This window comes from Callorhinchus milii, unplaced genomic scaffold, assembly GCF_018977255.1.
Source record: "Callorhinchus milii isolate IMCB2004 unplaced genomic scaffold, IMCB_Cmil_1.0 Scaffold4, whole genome shotgun sequence".
Lineage (NCBI taxonomy): Eukaryota > Metazoa > Chordata > Chondrichthyes > Chimaeriformes > Callorhinchidae > Callorhinchus > Callorhinchus milii.
Window position 1 is genome coordinate 16,545,106 of NW_024704745.1, and position 7,467 is coordinate 16,552,572.

Genomic DNA, 7,467 nt, shown 5'->3' on the forward strand with positions numbered 1-7,467 from the left:
TTCCCTCCATAATAGCATCAAGCTGTTTCTAAAATGAGTGCACTGCCCTTTACTACCCTTACTTGTAGCCTTCTAATCTAGGGGGATTGATTGTTTTCAGGACAATTTAGACCAACTCAAGCAGATTCACAAAAGAATAGTTATGTCCTTTATATAATAATAATATTATTATTTAATACGACCAATACAAGGTTATGACCATTGGAATAAGAAACATGTTTACACAATGAACTGGTGTCCATTAATTAAAAGGAAATGGATTTGAAGATAGCTATGAATTGTTCACTGAAAGTAACTTCAGTAAATCAATATGAAGCTGTTATTAGTAAATCTGATGAAGAACAACTGGAAAGCATCTCAAGTGCTCTTGATTGTACATCAGAACAGGTTCAATTAACCCTGTCTACTTTAGTAGCAAGATTGGATTTAAAATAGATTATCAAATTTTGAGAAATCATTACCTTCAAATGGGATTAATGCATTGGTAAGATTTCCGTCAAGATTCACAAGGCTGATTCAGGGACAGGATTCTAAGAAAAAACGATAAATCAGGTTATACACATCACTCAACTATCTATAGTTTACCTCAGTATCGAGAGGATATGGACTCAAATAATAATTCTTGCATTTGATATAGCACCTTATCACGTCATTTGGACATCTCAAAGTGCTTCACAGAATATACCGTAAAGTGAATTGACTATGTATTTTGTGGGTGAAATGCAGCAGCTAATTGTGCACAGCAATTTCCCACATACAGCCATGCAGTGAGTTACCAATTTTTATTTGGGATATTGTTGGCCAGATCATTGGGAGAAGTAGGAACCCGGTTGTAAGTCGATTGGTGGATTTCTTTTCCAGCGGTAATAATTCCTTCAAAAAAAAATAACAAATCAGTCACTTCAATCCACGACTGTTTGTGGCAGACTGCTTTGTGCAATTGGCTGTTGCGTTTTCCCCACAAAATATACACAAAATATACTCTAGAGTATATTCTGGGAAGCACTTTGAGACGTCTCGAAGAAGTGATAAGGTACTATATCAAATGCAAGGATTATTATCATCATTAAACAGGCAGACAGGACCTCAGAAGATACGCTTGAGACAACACAGAATTAATTAATGTGCACACTTTGTGGTGATTATGTAAATAGACTAGCCAGCAAAGCCAATGCAGCTATGGTGGGTCAACAAATTCAACCGGGGTTCAAAGAGCTATTTGGCGAATAAATCAATTGAAATGTATGAGATGTAGAATGGTGTAGGATTATTTGTTTAGTTAACTTTGGAACTGGCATTATGATCTTTTCCAGCTTTGTGTCTTCAGAGCTCAATTCCATCCAGATCACATTCAACGTTTACTAACGCTTGAAAATGGATTCATGTCTGAAGTTCTGGAGGAGCAAAATGCCTGGGTATATTTTCTGATCTAGGAGATCACTGTTCTAGCATCCTTATACATAAATGAGCAGGTCTCAGCAACTGCTTAAGTAATTAAAGAGGTCCATTGGCTGGATTACTGTCTCATATATTATCAAAGAAACCAAGAAGCTTGTAATGAAAGAAGAAATCAACATCATGGTACTCTCCGGTACTCGAAACTGGAGATCAAAATCTACAAACCTATTCTCCTTTACAGTTGAACAAGTGTGTAGCAAAAACTGAAACGTAAAGTCATTTGAGAATTGATTTGCTGCATTTATGAAAAAAGGGACCTCTGAAGCTCACAATTTGCCATGGCTTTAGCTGTAAAATTTAAGATCTTGCAGAATTAAAAAAAATTCAATTGAAGCCGTTTTTCCAAAGTTGCTTATATTTTTATCTGAGGAACCACTATAGTTCCTTAAATTGCACGTGAAGAAAATGTTTAGGAATACTGGCACTAAATGCAGCCATTTTCTGCAAGGTTGACAAATGGGGCATGAAAAACCATTGTTAATATTGGCAACAGCAAATCGGTCTGTTCCCCATATCTCACTGAAATTCAATCCGCTGCGATACGCAAGTACAAAAATTAGTACCGTATCTCATTTTCAACCAATCCCACAGCCCTAATTCACATGCTGCTAAAAAAGGGATTTGATTGATGTTTGCTTTGTTGGACCTTTACATTCCATCAAGTACACCATGCCCTGCTTTGTACTGTACACGGAACACTGGAGAGTTTGCAACTGGCGTCCCACCAACAGGAAATTATTTCCATGAGCGCCCTAGCTGATGTATAGCACATGTTGCAGCATCATTGCAAGTCAGCAGCATCTGAACATCAATGCTTTCCAAAATACACTTTTGCAGACAAATGAGGAAACGCAAGATACTCCCAGCGGCATAACATGCTGTACAAAACAGAAAGTGTGGCCATTTTATAGAGGAGATTACAAGATAACATGTTTAGGCAGTGGCTACAATTTCATATTCATTGCTTAATCCCTTTTTTTAGGATAAATACAATGTGTTACTGTCTATGCATGTGCTGTTTAATGTATTCTGCAAATCTCCAACACTGAAGCTGCCATATTTTCATAGACTCAAATACATGAGCTGCACAGAGTTGGAGCTTTGCTCTCTTCTGCACTGGAGTTGGTCAGTGGAAAACTGAATGTTGGGAAATGGAACATGTAAGCTTTGGACAGGAAAATAAATGGTCACGAAAGATATGGTAAAAGTCGCATAAGTCTGCTCTGTATAAATCGTATAATCACCTAAGTCGCACATCTGCCCAAGACCTGTTGAATTTCTTATTTACTCATAACTCATACTTTGCAAAAGTCATATTAAATGTATGGTCCCATCTGATATGATTTATGCGAGATTTACTATATCTGAGCTAGAGCTCTGTTTTCCACAAGGTCCAACACAGAAATCTCACTTTCACACAGGCTTTTCACGATGTGCCGAATGGCCTCCTTCTGTGCTGTATAATTCTATGATTCTATGATTCTATCATATGTGAGCTGCAACACATGAAGCAGCACAAATGATTTCTTGGATCTCTGAAATAGTGATTGCGGACACCATTTTTTTTATTGTGTGTCTAAGTGTTTTTTCTTTAATTTAAGCCTTGTGGCTGCTGGGTCGCACACATGTCAAAGACTTGATATTTTTGTTGGTGGGCAGTAATGTGTTATCATTGGCATCAAAACCTCCACTCTGCTTAGAATTCAACAACAACAACAATTTGCACTTATATAGCGCCCTCCATGCAGGGTAGAGTCTCAGAGCGCTTAACCGTGGCGGAGCCTGACTCCAAGCCGGGGGGAGGTGGGAGGTGGCCGTAAGCACGGTCGAACAGGAAAGTCTTCAGGCAGGACTTGAAAGGAGAGAGAGGGTGTAAGGCAGAGGGATTGAGGAAGAGTGTTCCAGAGTATTGGGGTGCAGTGGCTGAAAAAGTTCATTGTAGCAATTTACAGCTTAAGGTATTCAAATGACAATTTAGTGGTGTCCTGTTGTTGTGCTAAGAAGCATGTCCACTCCCGAGGGTGATCAGAGGCTGGAAAGTCAGATCAGTTGACTGGGTTGTGGCTTTGTAAATTCATTTTGCACTTCCCACTTTACTCCCTTCCTCCCTCGCTCACAATACTTGAATTCACTGCATAGTTGAGAGTATTATCGTAAACAAGCACAAGAGATCATTCAACGTACGAGAACCTAAGCCAACTTTAACTCTACTTACATTGAAAAATGTGAAATGAATAATTCTGCACCCCACCCTTAACTACCCTATTCTAATCCAAATCAAAAGACAATCTGCATGCTATATAAATGTTAATTATTTGTTGCTGTTGGTTTGAAATCCTGAGATGAGTAGAAAGTGTTAACACTCAGGGTTTGATCTTGAGTGACTCCACTCGTTGGTAAACATACTGACCTTGGTGCTGTGAATTTATAAATGGGAAATTCTTATTATAAATTCCCTTTGCCAAATTTAGCAAGCGAGTAATTTTTGCAAGAGACTGTTTGAACGCAGAATGAATAGATAATTAACAAACTCAAGCAAGATTTGAGATTAAGATTCTCATTTTTTTTCAAGTCTTTTATTCAAGAATTGAAACAAGGATTCTTTCAATGCAAGCAAAGGGATTAGTTGATGTGGATGCGTGGAATAGACTCTCCGCCAAATGTTATGCCAATTAATTGATTTAAAAAAGAGTTGGATGAATATCAGAAATTAATTGAGGATTAGAAGGATCAGTACAAATAGAGATGATCAAATGGTGTCTGGAACAAATGGTGTCTTGCTCCCTCCCTTGCCTCCTTCAAGGCATGACTCAAGACCCTCCTTTTCAACTGTGTCTTCAGCCGCCCTCCTCCCTCTCTGCCCTCCCTCATCCCATCCCTGCCTCTCTCCACGCTAGGGTCCTGATTCCTGACTGTTCGGGACCCTGGAATGTCCTCCCGACGTGAAAGGTGCTTTACAAATGTAATTTTGTTGTTGTAATAGCTTTTGAACTGCTGGAATCACAGAGGTTCTTTATCAAGTGTGGCAGCCAGTCATGGATGTAGGTCAAAAAGACATTCCAGAATTTTGCTCCATTTACCTTGGGAGCAGGCGGCTGCGAGAATCTGCAAGGAACTATTGCTCAGGGGTTTAATAATCCTTCCATTATTTAGGTTTAATTTGCTGTGTTTCCTTCTTAATGAAAAGAAACCCATTAAAATTCTTGGGTGATGTGTTAATTAGCAAAACCATTGGAAAACAATAACTACAACAAATTACATTTGTAGAAGGCCTTTCACATTAGGAGGATGTCCCAAGACTGGCCATAGGGTATACTGGCCATACCACCACACCACCCCACATCCATACTTTTGTGAAAGACCCACGGCAGCCAGCTGCTCTTCTCTAACTTTTTTTGTTGAGTGAAATTAATATCTCTCTATGCCACACCTAAAACTATTGGCCTTCAGTGCAAATGACTCTGCTTTGTGCCAAACCATTTCAACAAAGGGGGTGGGGGGGGAAGGAATAACAAGTTCACACAGTTCTTGTCATTGATTGGCCTCATTTACCACTTTTATCAAGAACATAAAGAATGTCACCGGTGATAGTTAATATGTCACACCTAGCAATGTTTGCATAATTACGCACACACACACTAACAATTTCATGCACATATACATATTCCCAGCTCCTTTTTTGAAATGGATTACTTGAAAAAAANTTGCAGTGCATTTCTTCCCCTGTTTAATCTTTCCCTTAAGTGTACTTTGTTCCCCTTTCGCACAAAATAATCGCAGCAGAACGAAACACTTCCAACAGGCTTGCCCATGGAGATGGTAGAGCTGACAGGCACACACCTACATCCACAAAGGTACAGAAATGCTTAAATGCGAGCAAAGGAATTAGGAACTGGAAGAATGAACACTCCAGATTGTTATGTAAATCGTGCACACAAAGCTTCCCAGGCAACCTGAAATGAGCTGAAATTCACATCTTTACCGAAGAAAAGATTATATGAACCATCTGTTACTCCTATTGACACATTTTCTACAATAAACCGATTTACGGACAAAGAGAACAGAAAGAGTAGAGATGTCAAATCATTGCTTCTTATGCCTTATTATCAAGTCTATTTCCTTCCATTATTGCAATTTACCTCAATTCTTGCTGCACCCTGCCAGTAACATTATCATTCTTTTCATGTGTCCAATTAATTGAGATCAGTTCAGCCACTAGTAATAAGGTTGCCAAGACAGATTGGTTTTGTTAAATTGCAGGAAATTGACAGAAAGGTCATGGTGTGTGTAAAAAAACACAGTAACAGTAGCATTGGCATTCAGGATTTCTCCCTCTTTGTTCCCAAATCAGCTACTTGACATTTCACTGAAAAAAAACATTGATAGGTATCGGAAAGCAACTAACAATAATAATCCTTGCATTTGATATAGTACCTTATCACATTGTTTAGACGTCTCAAAGCACATCACAGAATATATTGCAAAGTGGATTGACTGTGTAATTTGTGGGTGAAACTACTCAAGATTGAACAAAAAACAACTTGGATTTATATAGCGCCCTCCACACCGGACGGCGTCTCAGAGCGCTTCACAGTAACAGATCCCGGGGCCAAGCCAGGGAGGAGGGGGAGGAAGGTGACCAAAGGCGTGGTCGAAAAGAAAGGTCTTCAGCTGAGACCTGAAAATAGGAAGAGAGGGAACGAGGCGAAGGGAGTGAGGAAGGGAGTTCCAAAGCCTCGGGGCATAGAGGCTGAAGGCATGGCTACTGAGGGTAGAGCAGAGAACTCAGGGGATGAGGAGGAGGCCATACAACAACAACAACAACAACAAGATTCCACTTATAGAGCGCCTTTCACGTCAGGAGGACGTCCCAAGGCGCTGCACAGTTGGGTCATGACCCGAGCAGGGGGGAAATGGTCAGGGTGAGGGGAGGGAAGGGAGGGAGAGAGGAGGGGGAAATGGTCAGGGTGAGGGGAGGGAAGGGAGGGAGCGAGGAGGAGGAAGAGAGTCGAGAGGGGAGCTGAAGGCACGGTCAAAGAGAAAGGTTTTGAGACCGGCCTTGAAGGAGGAAAGGGAGGAAGCAAGGCGAAGGCACTGGGGATGGAGTTCCAGAGCCTGGGGGCTGAGAGGCTGAAGGCCCGACCACCGATAGTAGGGCGGTTGGGGCGGGGGACGTGGAGCAGACCGGAGCCAGAGGAACGGAGGGTACGGGCAGGTAGGTAGGGGGATAGTAGGTTGGAGAGGTAGGAGGGAGCAAGGCCGTGAATGGCCTTGTAGGTGAGGATGAGGATCTTGAAATCAATCCTCTGGGGATGGGGAGCCAGTGGAGGCGAGCGAGGGTGGGAGTGATGTGATCGCGAAGCCTGGTGCGGGACAGTACACGAGCTGCAGAGTTCTGAATGACCTGCAGCTTGTGGAGGGAGGTGGCGGGAAGGCCGGCGAGGAAGAGAGTTCCCATAGTCCAGCCTTGAGGTGACAAAGGCGTGAACCAGGGTTTCAGCAGCGTGAGGGGTGAGGTAGTGCCGTAGTCTGGCGATGTTCCGGAGGTGATGGAAGGCGGTGCCAGTTGTGGTGCGGATGTGAGGGAGAAAGGACAGCTCAGGGTCGAACAAAACGCCGAGGTTCCTGACTGGCTTTGAGAGGTGGAGAGTGCAGCCTTGGATGCTGATGGTGTCAGCGCCTGAGGTGCGGAGGCGCTGACGTGAGCCAATCAGGAGGGCCTCGTACCTGGTGGAACGGAGGCAACGGGCACCGTTTTGAGGAGAGAGGAGGTCAGAGAGGTAGGGGGGTGCAGAGGAGTGGAGGGATTTGCAGACAAGAATGAGGATCTTGAAGTCGATCCTCTCTGGGACAGGCAGCCAGTGAAGTCTGGCAAGGATTGGGGTAATCGGGGAGCGGAGTTTGGTGCGGGTAAGAATGCGGGCGGCAGAGTTTTGCATGAGTTGAATTTTATGGATGGTAGTGGAGGGGAGACCGACGAGTAGGATATTTGAATAGTCCAGCCGAGAG